Consider the following 13618-nt stretch of genomic DNA (forward strand, 5'->3'; position numbering starts at 1 on the left):
GAGAGACATTGATAGGATGCAGAAGTGGGTTGAGAAGTGGCAGATGGAGTTCAACCCAGAGAAGTGTGAGGTGGTACACTTTGGAAGGACAAACTCCAAGGCAGAGTATAAAGTAAATGGTAGGATACTTGGTAGTGTGGAGGAGCAGAGGGATCTGGGGGTACATGTCCACAGATCCCTGAAAGTTGTCTCACAGGTAGATAAGGTATTTAAGAAAGCTTATGGGGTATTAGCTTTCATAAGTCAGGGGATAGAGTTTAAGAGTTGTGAGGTAATGATGCAGCTCTATAAAACTCTGGTTAGGCCACTCTTGGAGTTCTGTGTCCAGTTCTGGTCGCCTCACTATAGGAAGGATGTGGAAGCTTTAGGAAGGGTACAGAGGAAATTTACCAGGATGCTGCCTGGTTTAGAGAGTATGCATTATGATCAGAGATTAAGGGAGCTAGGGCTTTACTCTCTGGAGAGAAGGAGGATGAGAGGAAACATGATAGAGGTATACAGGGTATTAAGAGGAATAGATAGAGTGGACAGCCAGTGCCTCTTCCCCAGGGCACCACTGCTCAATACAAGAGGACATGGCTTTAAGGTAAGGGGAGGGAAGTTCAAGGGAGATATTAGAGGAAGGTTTTTCACTCAGAGAGTGGTCGGTGCATGGAATGCATTGTGAGTATATGTTTCACACAGCATTGTGGGCCAATGGGACTGTATTGTACTGTAGGTTTTCTATGTTTCAATGACCACAAAATGGTCATTGCAATTGCAGTACCCTAATTAAATGATGCTCATGCTTCTTCAGAAAATATGTTAAATTTGTGCTACCAATTGCTCCTAGATTGCTACGTGTAGCTATCTGTACTTGCATTGTTCATTTCATATTTACGTCAGCAGAGGTTTAACTGGGAGAGGGTAGATGGTATGAAAATGCTGTGGACATGGGATGAGGTGGCATAATATATTAAGGGTGGAAACCAACATTGCAAGTTGCTGTGGCTATTGAATGCTAACCTTCTTTAGTATTTGCAAGAAATAATGAGAGATGATTCAAAACTGAATCTTGTGCTGTAAAATATGGTTCTCTGACACAGCTTCAGTGTCTTAGTGAGTGAGAAGGTGAAATGTCCTGTATCCATAGAAGGGCAGCAGGCCCACATGGCACATACCCAAGAGACAGAGCGAAGAAATAACAGTGGAGCTCAGTGCCAAGAATTTACTTTCATCAGTATCGATGTTGTTTTGCAGAAGATTAACAAACTGATAAAGATTTTCAAGGTTTTATAGAAATACTTACAGTATCATTTGCATTAGTTATTGCTCATTTCTCCATCAGCCACCTTCCCATAATTTTCATTAGTCAGTACATAACCTATGTTTAGGGATTGAATTTAAGAGCAGCGAGGTGTTACGTACCCCGTAACTGGGTCACTTACCAGCAAAGATAGAGAGGTCCGTTGAAGTCTGATGGTACTATTTTTAAAAGTATTTATTGATAAAGGGGCACAAAAATAAGATTAATGCAAACATACAGATAATATACGTCGTCAATACTAAATCTAAAAGCGCGGGTATAATAATAATCAATAAGAAATAGCTCTATTGTTGTCTAGGGGATAATGCATTGTCCGATGGAAATATAACAGTCACTGTTAGTTCGTTCAAGCTGCAGCATTTTGGGTTTAAGAGAGACGGTTTTAAACTTTCCCAGGTCTTTTATGATGCCAGTCCTTTGAGTCGGGGGAGTTGATTTCCCCATTGCTAGCTAAAAGCCGTTTTCCGTGGTTCCAGCCACCAGTCCCAGGCAATGGAACTGAACGCACGTGGCCTCCTTCAAATGGCTTCCCGCTATTACCGGATCGCTAGCGTTTCTTCTGGTGCGTCTGAGGGGCTGTTCCTACAGACCCTCTTTTATCCTGACTCGCAGGGTCGTAGATGTCAATCAGGTTGGGGTGATGCAATCTCTTTCTCACCCAGCCCACTTTGCCTGAGGGCATTCACGTAGCATAGTATTTCAATCCACAAATGTGTCTCCAAGAGACAATGGCCATGTCCCGTAGCTTTACCTTGCCGGGAAACGAGGCATTCTGCACGTCTCTCTCTCATTTCCTGGGTCCCCTGACCCAACCCAATAGTGATCTTGCGTTTCTCACAAAGGAGGGGGCTGCAGGCATAACAGAGGTTATGCTGCAACTGTACATGGTAATGGTGAGGCTGTACCAGGAGTACTGCATGCAGTTCTGGTCTCCTTACTTGAGGAAGGATATACTGGCTTTGGAGGCGGTGCAGAGGAGGTTCACCAGATTGATTCCAGAGATGAGGCATTAGAGTATGACGAGCGATTGAGTCGCCTGGGACTGTACTCACTGGAATTCAGAAGAATGAGGGGAGATCTTATTGAAACATATAAAATTATGAAAGGGATAGATAAGATAGAGATAGGAAAGTTTCCACTGATAGGTGAGACTAGAGTTAGAGGACATATCCTCAAAATTTGGAGGAGTAGGTTTAGGGTGGAAATGAGGAGGAACTGCTTTTCCCAGAGGGTGGTGAATCTGTGGAATTTCCTGCCCAATAAAGCAGTGGAGGCATCCTCACTAAATATATTTAAGGTAAGGTTGGATAGGTTTTTTACATATCAGGGGAATTAAAGGTTATGGGGGAAAGACAGTTAGGTGGAGATGAGTCCATGGCCAGATCAACCATGATCTTACTGAATGGTGGAGCAGGCTTGATGGGCCAGATGGCCTATTCCTGCTCCTATTTCTCATGTTCTTATGTTCCATAGAACCCTCCCTCCTCCCTCCTCCATCACTAACCATGACCACTGGTGGCAGCAATCGAATGATGATGATAAAACCTGCTTATTTAACATTTCCCCCATCCCACAGAATTTTTTTTTACAGTACTTGAATGCTACATATACAGTAACATAAATGTGCACCACATTTTTTCATCAAAACCCAAATCTTACCTGCTTTTTACTTCAGGTATCCAATAACTGGGTCCTCTCAATCAGAGAGAAAGAAGGAAGGAGATTACGAATATGGGGAGAAATGCGCACTTCATCTGACACACTTCTTCTAAAAGCATTGTAGGAGTGATATGGATGTGGTATAAACCAGGTTAGGGATGGAGTATAACACAGGAACCAGCTTGCTGGCAGACATGGTTGCACAATAATTCTGCTTCTGCTGTCAGAACTTCTGACAATTAAGCTGCAGTTGTACACAACAAAGTAGGATGAGGGAAGCCTGAAAGAAGGAAGATATTCTCAATTTCATCATCCCAGCCAACTCAAATGTTCACAGGCCTGGGACATTGGTTATTTCTCTTTCCATGGATGCCATCTGACATGCTGAGTTTTCCCAGCATTTACTGGTTTATTTCAGATTTCCAGCATCTGCGTTTTATATCCTTGTGCTTCAACTCTTGGGGAAACACCTTGGAGAAGCATTTAAAAGATTGGCACCGAAGAAATTCAGAAGGGTTAAATGTTTGATTTCATGTGCGTTATTAATGCAAATTTATAAAATTGAAATTGAACTTTGTTTTTATAGAGGATTTTTATTTTGTTTTGGTAACCGTATGATCATAGTAGCAGATATAAAGGAAAAGCATTGACTGGAGAAGTATGTTTCAAAATACTGAATTGCTTATGAATAGTATCACTTGGAAATTACCATATTGTAGACTTTCTTGTCTGTTATGTTCTTCCAGATGTACGTATATATTGCTGTTTTGCAAAGTCTTGTTTCATTATAATAATGAGATGGTGCAATAAGTATAATGCTATCACTGTCTTGGTCTGCACAACAAAGTAGGCTTGGGTTCCTCCAAAAGTTCAAGGCATTGAAAACAATGCTTGAGAATGTCTTGAAGATACTGGATGGATGTTGCTGCCAGATGAGTACCCTCTCCTCTCTTTCCTTCTGTAACTTCTAGCAACTTGTTTTTCTCTGTGGTCTCTTTTCATTATTTCAGTCACGTTCAATTTCCAGAAGCCTAACTAAGTATCTCCTTTCATCACAAATTCTTAAATATTTAACTAGACTATTTCCTGTATATAATGCAAACATTACTCTAGTGCAGAACAGGAATGCAACAATTAGACCAGTACGCAAGTAATCCAGCTACCTATTCGCAACTATTTCATGATCCTTTTAAATATTGCTGATGGGGGCTTTATCATTCTATTTAGTGCCTGTTAGGCAGTAGAAACTTTTTTTAAAGATTGGAATATAGTGTAATTACCTTACTGCTTTACACTTTGTTGGAGTAGTTCTCAGATCCCTTTTGGAACTTTGTGACAGTAGGGTGAGTAGAAAGAAAGAGCATTCCTCAGTTTTCTAGAAGGTTGGTAACTTTTGTGTCTTTGATTTTGATCATAATACTGCTCAGTTGACCTAGAACTACTTTAATTTTGCAGGAGTGCAACTCTTGAGTTTTATATTTTTAAATCTTTTTATGTTGCATTTGGTAAATTTAACAGCAGAGGGCAGATTTTCTAACCTGTGACCACCTTGCAGAAATTTCTAATGATTTATAAATGAGGAAGCTCACTTAAGATTTTGTATTAGAGTTTCCTCTCTTCATTCTTTCCTCACCAAGTTTATGTCTTCGTAAGGTGATTTAGAAACAGAAAAAGCAGGTTTTTGCTGCATTTTGACAAGCAACCCAATATTAAAGTTTTAAAACACTGCACACAAGTTGATGAAAGTGGAGCTATGTAATGTAGAAGTACATTTGCATGGTGCATGAGCAAACTGTGTTTCTTAACTTGCTTACAACTATATAGTGCATAATGTGTATATAAATATCTATATATTGCAAAAGAAACCAGACATCCAACTGTGATGTCATTCATTATGGCCAATGCCTCTTTGCAACAGTGGAAACACGAGGAAATCTGCAGATGCTGGAAATTCAAACAACAACACACACAAAATGCTGGTGGAACACAGCAGGCCAGGCAGCATCTATAGGGAGAAGCGCTGTCGACGTTTCGGGCCGAGACCTTTCATCAGGACTAACTGAAAGGAAAGATAGTAAGAGATTTGAAAGTAGTGGGGGGAGGGGGAAATGCGAAATGATAGGAGAAGACCGGAGGGGGTGGGATGAAGCTAAGAGCTGGAAAGGTGATTGGCAAAAGTGATACTGAGCTGGAGAAGGGAAAGGATCATGGGACGGGAGGCCTCAGGAGAAAGAAAGGAGTGGGGGAGCACCAGAGGGAGATGGAGAACAGGCAAACAACTAAATATGTCAGGGATGGGGTAAGAAGGGGAGGAGGGGCATTAACAGAAGTTAGAGAAGTCAATGTTCATGCCATCAGGTTGGAGGCTACCCAGTCGGTATATAAGGTGTTGTAACAGTGGATCTCATTTTTAATGAAAAAAGCAGCATTGTCTAAAAACAGTACAAATGTTCTTAATTTACCCCAAGCCATTGCAGTTAAACATTGCATTTTATGATCTATGACCTATACTTAACATCATGTAATTTTGTACATAATCTGTGTGCAATTACAAAATAAAGAACAGATCAACAGCATATTAAAATCCAGCATTTGTTAATAAGTAAGCTAATTAATATGCCTGGCTCTCTGCCTGACATACCATTACTTTCTACTGTTAGATTGAAAATTAGATTCTCTTTAAGAGACTTCCAATTTTTTAAAATGTGTTCTTTACAGTGGTCTACATGTTTCTTTCTTTCTTCTTTCAATCCTTCTTGGTAAAGCTTGGCACATTATTCCCAATGTAAAAAATTCTGTATGTAAAATTCTATCTAACTCTCTGCTTTTAACTTTAAATGATGATTTTTTAGAAAATATAAGCCTCTGAAGATGTTAGCTTATTTGGCATACTGAAGAGTTTGGCTGGCAGCAAAAATATTTACATCCAGAAGTACACATCAGGATTTGAATTCTAGCTTAATTCTAGCTTTTAATTCTAGTATAAAATATTTTATACCATTATGATCTCAAGTGCTTTGCCAAATTTACAAGGGAAGTAAATAAACGGCTTAAGACCAGAAGACATAGGAGCAGAAGCATGCCCATCGAGTCTGCTCCGACATTCAATCATGGGCTGATCCCATTCTTCCAGTCATCCCCACTCCGCTGCCATCATCCCATACCCTTTGATGCCTTGGATAATCAAGTACCTATCTATCTTTGCCTTAAATACATCCAGTGACTTGGCCTCCACATCCACTCATGGCAGCAAATTCCACAGGGTTACCACCCACTGATTTCTCCGCATCTCAGTTCTATATGGACATCCTTCAATCCTGAAGACGTACAAAAAAGCTGGATGAACTCAGCAGGTTGGGCAGCATCCGTTGACTGCTTCGTTCAACGGAAGTCCTGACGAAGGGTCTCGACCTGAACCCGCTTCTTTCAGCGGATGCTGCCCGACCTGCTGAGTTCATCCAGCTTTTTTGTACATCTTGATTTGACCACAGCATCTGCAGTGTACTTTGTGTCTTCAATCCTGAAGTTGTGCCCTTTTGCCCTAGTATTCCCCACCATGGGAAATAACTTTGCCATATCTAATCTGTTCAGGCCTTTTAACATTAGGTATGTTTCTATGAGATTCTCCCCATTCTCCTGAATTCCAGGGAATACAGCCCAATAGCTGCCAGATGTTCCTCATATAGTAACATTTTCATTCCTGGAATCATTTTTGTGAATTTTCTCTGAACCCTCTCCAATGTCAGTATATCCTTTCTAAAACAAGGAGCCCAAAACTGCACACAATACTCCAAGTGTGGTCTCACGAGTACCTTACATCACATCCCTGCTCTTATATTCTATACCTCTAGAAATGAATGCCAACATTACATTCGCCTTCTTCACAACTGACTCAACCTGGAGGTTAACCTTTAGGGTATCTTGCACAGGGACTCCCAAGTCCCTTTGCATCTCTGCATTTTGAATTCTTTCCCCATCTAAATAATTGTCTGTTTATTTCTTCCACCAAAGTGCATGTCCATACAATTTCCAACATTGTATTTCATTTGCCACTTCTTTGTCCATTCCCCTAAACTATCTAAGTCTCTCTGCAGGCTCTCTGTTTCCTCAATGCTACCCGCTCCTCCACCTATCTTTGTATCATTGGCAAATTTAGCCACAAATCCATTAATACTGTAGTCCAAATCATTGACTTACATCATAAAAAGCAGCGGTCCCAACACCGACCCCTGTGGCACTTTACTGGTAACCAGCAGCCAGCCAGAATAGGATCCATTTATTCCCACTGGCTGTTTTCTGCCAACCAGCCAATGTTCCACCCACACTAGTAACTTTCCTGTAATTCCATGGGCTCTTATCTTGCTAAGCAGCCTCATGTATAGCACCTTGTCAAAGGCCTTCTGAAAATCCAAGTACACCATGTCTACTGCATCTGCTTTGTCTACCCTGCTTGTATTTTCCTCAAAGAATTGCAGTAGGTTTGTCAGGCAGGATTTTCCTTTCAGGAAACCATGCTGGCTTTGGCCTATCTTGTCATGTGCCTGCAGGTGCTCTGTAATCTCATCCTTAACAATCAATTCCAACAACTTCCCAACCACCAATGTCAGGCTAACAGGTCTATTGTTTCCTTTCAGCTGCCTCCCACCCTTCTTAGATAGCGAAGTAACATTTGCAATTTTCACATCATCCGGTACATTGCCAGAATCTATCGATTCTTAAAAGATCATTGCTAAAAAGATTGGATATATATTCTAATATGTAGTTCCTTGTAATAGTGCATGCAATAATTCAAATCCAAAGTTATAGACTTGGATTGTGATTTGTACATCTAGGACAGGAACTGTATTTCAGAACAAAATTGCTTTGCCAGTATGTTCAGCAGGAAGTAGGAAGAAGGAAGGATTAGAGTCGTTACACAGCCCCAAAATGACATGATATATATGAGTGTATTGCAGGACTTTAAGAGCATGTGCATTTCTTGGAGTATCATGATGACCATTACTTTTGCTTCACCAAGATTCCTATGTGAAGACTCTTAAAAGACTGATGTTTATAAGCTTCTGTTTGTAAATGTGATAACCATTGATTGTATGGTTAAAAATCAAAAACTTGCACATGCTGGAAATCTGAGATTAAAAAAATATAAAATGCTAAGGAAAAAACTCAGTAAGTTGGGTAGCTTCTGTGGAACTAGCAACAGTCAGAGTTTTAGATCTGCAACAATTCATCAGAACTGAGAAAGAGTGTGGTAGAGTTTTCAGTAGAAGAGAGGGAAGGGACATGGAAAACAAAGGGAACATTTGTGATTAGTTGAGTTAAAATGTCTTAATGTTGCCTGAACTCCTGAATGTTTCTGTTTATTGTAAAGTTATGCTTTCATCCCTCAGAAACACTTTACTTCATCATTACTGGATAAATTGTTTGAAGAAGATAGTCCTGTCTCTTGAATTTGAGAAATGAGCAGTGTTATTCAATGTGAAAGTAAAATCACATCGAACTGATCTGTCGGAGTTTGAAAGATGGAGATAGTTGGGTTGATGAGAGGGAATCAATGGAGGTGGTGTATTTGAATACTCATAAGACTTAAGGTTGACACGGGAGGTTGGTGAACAAGGTTTGAACATATAAAATTATAGATAATATACAACCGTGGACTGAGAGCTGGTTAACAGATGGACAATAAAGAGCAGGAATAAATATATCTATGTCATCTGAACAGGCTGTGATTAATAAGAATTGCACAAATCAGTGTTTGGAGCTTGGATTCAATCTTTAGCAACAACTTGGCTGAGGGAGCCAAATATATATAAATATATATTAGCTTTTTGATCATAAAAATTAGAAAAAATGAGTTGTAGGAGGCTTCAAGGGGATAGGAACAAGCATGTTTGCAAATGGGATACATGTGCAAAATTGGTAAGTTATCCATTTGGGCACAAAAAAACAGATGTTCTATCAATTGAATACTACGTCACTACTATTTAATTTCTATTTGTGCACGGCTTATTTAATTTAACTTGTGTAGATACACACACACACACACACACACGTGCGCGCATGCAGTGGGGCTGGAAAGTTTGTGAACCTTGTAGAATATTCCCTATTTCTACATAAATATGACATAAAATGTGATCAGGTCTTCACCTAAGTCCTAAAACAAGATAAAGAGAACCCAATTAAATAAATAACACAAAAAACATTATACTTGTTCATTTATTTTTTGAGAAAAATGATCCAATATTTCATGAATTTTTTGGAAAAAGTATGTGAACTTTGCTTTGTGATCCCCTTGTACAGCAATAACTTCAACCAACCGTTTCCAGTAACTGTTGATCAGTCCTGCAAATTGGCTTGGAGGAATTGTAGACCATTCCTCCGTACTAAACTGCTTCAACTCTGGGATGTTGCTGGGATTCCTTGCATGAGCTGCTTGCATTAGGTCCTTCCACAACATTTCTATAGGATTAAGATGAGGACTTTGACTCAACCATTCCAAAGCACAAATTTTCTTCTTTTTAAACCATTCTGCTGTTGATTTACTCTTGTCTTTCAGATCATTGTCTTGTTGCATTATGCAACTTCTATTGGGCAGCAATGCAGCCCCAAATCATGATGCTTCGCAGTTGGGATGAGGTTTTGGTGTTGTTGTGCAGTGTCCTTTTTCTTCCAAATATAGTAATGTGCATTTCTGCCAAAAAGTTCAACTTTTGTCTCTTCTGTCTACAGAACATTTTCCCAGAAGTGTTGTAGAACATCCAGGTAATGCAGCAATTTTTTTTGGAGAGCATTGGCTTCCTCTGTGGTGTCCTTCCATGAACACTATTCTTATTCAGTGTTCTTCTTATAGTGGACACATGAACAGAGACTTTAGCAAGTTAATAGAGATGTTGTGGTGATGGGAGATTTTAACTTTCCTAATATTGATTGGCATCTCCTTAGAGCAAGGGGTTTAGATGGGGTGGAATTTGTTAGGTGTGGTCAGGAAGGTTTCCTGATGCAATATGTAGATAAGCCAACTAGAGGAGAGGCTGTACTTGATCTGGTATTGGGAAATGAACCTAGTCAGGTGTCAGTTTTCTCAGTAGGAGAGCATTTTGGAGGTAGTGGCCACAACTCTAACTCCTTCACCATAGTGCTGGAGAGGGATAGGAGCAGACAAGTTAGGAAAACATTTAATTGGAGTAAGGGGAAATATGATGCTATTAGGAAGGAACTTGGGAGCATAAATTGGGAGCAGATGTTCTTAGGGAAATGCATGGCAGGAATGTGGCAAATGTTCAGGGAACATGGAGTTCTGCATAGGTATGTCCCATTGAGGCAGGGAAAGGATGGTAGAGTTAAAGAACCATGGTATACAAAGGATGTAGAAAATCTAGTTAAGAAGAAAAGAAAAGTTTACAAAAGTTTCAAACAACTAGGTACTGTTAAAGCGCTAGAAAATTACAAGGTTGCCAGGAAGGAGCTTAAGAATGGAATTAGGAGAGCCAGAAGGGGCCACGAGAAGGACTTGGTGAGCAGGATTAAGGAAAACCTCAAGACCTTCTACAAGTAGGTGAAGAGCAAGAGGATAAGCCATGTAAGAATAGGACCAATCAGGTGCGATAGTGAAAACATGTGCATAGGGTCAGTGGAGGTAGAGCAGATATTTAATTAATACTTTGCTTAGGTATTCACCAGGGAAAAAGACCTTGACAATTGTGGTGATGACTTACAGTAGACTGAAACGCTTGAGCATATAGACGTTAAGAAAGGATGTGCTGGAGCTTTCTGAAAAGTATTAAGTTAGATAAGTCACCAGGACCAGATGAGATATACCCCAGGCTACTGTGGCAAGCAGGGAAGGAGATTGCTGAGCCTCTTGCGATGATCTTTGCATCATCAATAGGGACAGGAGAAGTACCGGAGGATTGGAGGGTTACAAATGTTGTTCCCTTGTTCAAGAAAGGGAGTAGAGATAACCCAGGTAATGACAGACCAGTGTCTGACTTCAGTGGTAGGAAGTTGTTGGAGAAGATCCTGAAAGGCAGGATTTATGAGCATTTGGAGATACATAATCTGATTAGGGATAGTCAGCATGACTTTGTCACGGGCAGGTTATGCTTTACAAACCTGACTGAATTCTTTGAGAATTTAACAAAACACATTGATGAAGCTAGAGCAGTGGATGTAGTGTATATGGATTTCAGTCAGCCATTTGATAAGGTTCTCCATGTGAGACTCATTCAGAAAGTAATGAGGCATGGGATCCAAGGATACCTTGCTTTGTAGATCCAGAATTTGCTTTCCCACAGAAGGCAAAGGGGGTTGTAGATGGTTCATATTCTGCATGGAGGACGAGGCCAGTGCTATCCTGCAGGAATCTGTACTGGGATCCCTCCTCTGTGATTTTTATAAATTACCTGGATGAGGAAGTAGTAAGGTGGGTTAGTGGATTTTCTGATGATACAAAAGTTGGGGGTGTTATGGACAATCTGGAGGGTTGTCAGATGTTACAGTGGGACATTGATAGGATGTGGAACTGGGCTGAGATGTGGCAGATGGAGTTCAACCCAGATAAGTGTGAAGTGGGTCATTTTGGTAGGTCCAGTTTGAGGACAGAATATAATATAAATGGTAAGACTCTTGGCAGTGTAAAGGATCTGAGAGATCTTGGGATCCATGTCAATAGGACACTCAAAGCTACTGCACAGGTTGACAATGTTCTTAAGAAGGCGTATGACGTGTTGGCATTCATCAACTGTGGAACTGTGTTCAAGAGTCATGAGGTAATGTTACAGCTACTTAAGACCTTGCTCAGAACCCACTTGGAGTACTGTGTTCAGTTCTGGTCAACTCACTACAGGAAGGATGTGGATACTATAGAGAGAGTACAGAAGAGATTTACAAGGATGTTGCCAGCATTGGAGGGTGTACCCTATGAGAATAGGTTGAGTGTACTTGGCCTTTTCTCCTTGGAGTGACGGAGGATGAGAGGTGACCTGATAGAAGTATATAAGATGATGAGAGGCATTGATTGTGTGGATAGCCAGAGGCTTTTTCCCAGGGGTGAAATGTCTAACATGAGGGGGCATAGTTTTAAGGTGCCTGGAAGTAGGTACCAAGGGAATGTCACGGGTAAGTTTTTCCACACGGAGAGTGGTGGGTGTGTGGAATGCACTGCTGGTGGTGGTGGTGGAAGTGGATACAATAGGGTCTTTTAAGAGCCTCTTAAATAGGTACATGGAGCTTAGAAAAATAGAGGGCAATGCGCTAGGGAAATTCTATGCAGTTTCTAGAGTAGATTGCATTGTTGGCATAACATTGTGGGCTGAAGGGCCTGTAATGTGCTATAAATTTCTATTTTCTATGTTCTATTTCTGCAGGTCTTTTGCTGTTACCCTTGGGTTCTTTTTCACCTCCTTCAGCACTGCACATTGTGCTTTTGTTGTGATCTTTGCAGGATGCCCACTTCTAGAGAAAGTACCAACAGTATTGAGCCTCCTTCATTTGCAAACAGTTTCTCTTACTGTGGACTGATGAACACTCAGGTCTTTAGAAATGCTTTTGTAGCCTTTTCCAACTTCATGCATCTCTACAATTCTTCTTCTAAGATCCTTTGAAAATTGTTTTGATTGAGGCATGGTGCACATATAACCATATAACAATTACAGCATGGAAACAGGCCATCTCGGCCCTTCTAGTCTGTGCCAAACGCTTACTCTCACCTAGTCCCACCCTGCACTCAGCCCATAACCCTCCATTCCTTTCCTGTCCATATACCTAAACAATTTTACTTTAAATGACAATACCAAACCTGCCTCTACCACTTCTACTGGAAGCTCGTTCCACACAGCTACCACTCTCTGAGTGAAGAAATTCCCCCTCGTGTTACCCCTAAACTTTTGCCCCCTAACTCTCAACTCATGTCCTCTTGGTTGAATCTCCCCTACATAAACAGATCTTTCTTGAGAAGAGCAGGCTTTGTCAGTAATCTGACTTTGTGTGTCTTTTTTTTTTAATAGGGTAGTGCACCTCTACAACACACAGTTCCAATCTCATCTCATTGATTGGAATATCTGACTCCAAATAGCTTTTGTAGAAGGCATTACCCGAGGTTCACATACTTTTTCTAACAAATACATGTAATATTGGATCATTTTTCTCAATAGATAAATGAACAAGTATGATGATTTTTTGCATTACTTATTTAATTGGGTTGTTTTTATCTAGTTTTAGGACATGCGTGCGGATCTCATCACATTTTAGGTCATACTTATGCAGAAATAGATAAAATTCCACAGGGTTCATAAACTTTCTAGCACCACTGTGTATATGTTTTGATTCTGACATGATATGGTGTCTTTTATTGTAAAAGGATTGGACTACAAGAGAAAAGGTGAATTACTACAATTATATAGGAACTCGGTGAAGCCAGGTCTGGAATATTTTGATCTCCTTCAGCTTTAAAAAAAAAAGATATTTACAGTACACTTACATTTACAGAAGGCATTTAGTGATTGAATATTCACCAGATAGTTCTTGAAATGTTGCATCTCCCACATGAGGAGAAACTAGGCCACCATTTACTTAAATTTAGAACAATAAGACTTGACCTCATTGAAATAAACAAAATTTGTTGAGAGATTAACAGAGTAGATATGGGGAGAATGTTTT

The 13618-nt window shown here is 40.2% G+C and overlaps 1 protein-coding gene across 2 annotated transcripts in view; it reads left to right on the top strand.

Annotated features, from left to right (window-relative positions):
- c9h8orf74 (chromosome 9 C8orf74 homolog) overlaps positions 1-13618 on the top strand; it is a 32534-nt gene that overhangs the window by 17317 nt on the left and 1599 nt on the right. The window lies entirely within an intron of this gene.

This window comes from Hemitrygon akajei, chromosome 9 (genome assembly GCF_048418815.1).
Source record: "Hemitrygon akajei chromosome 9, sHemAka1.3, whole genome shotgun sequence".
Lineage (NCBI taxonomy): Eukaryota > Metazoa > Chordata > Chondrichthyes > Myliobatiformes > Dasyatidae > Hemitrygon > Hemitrygon akajei.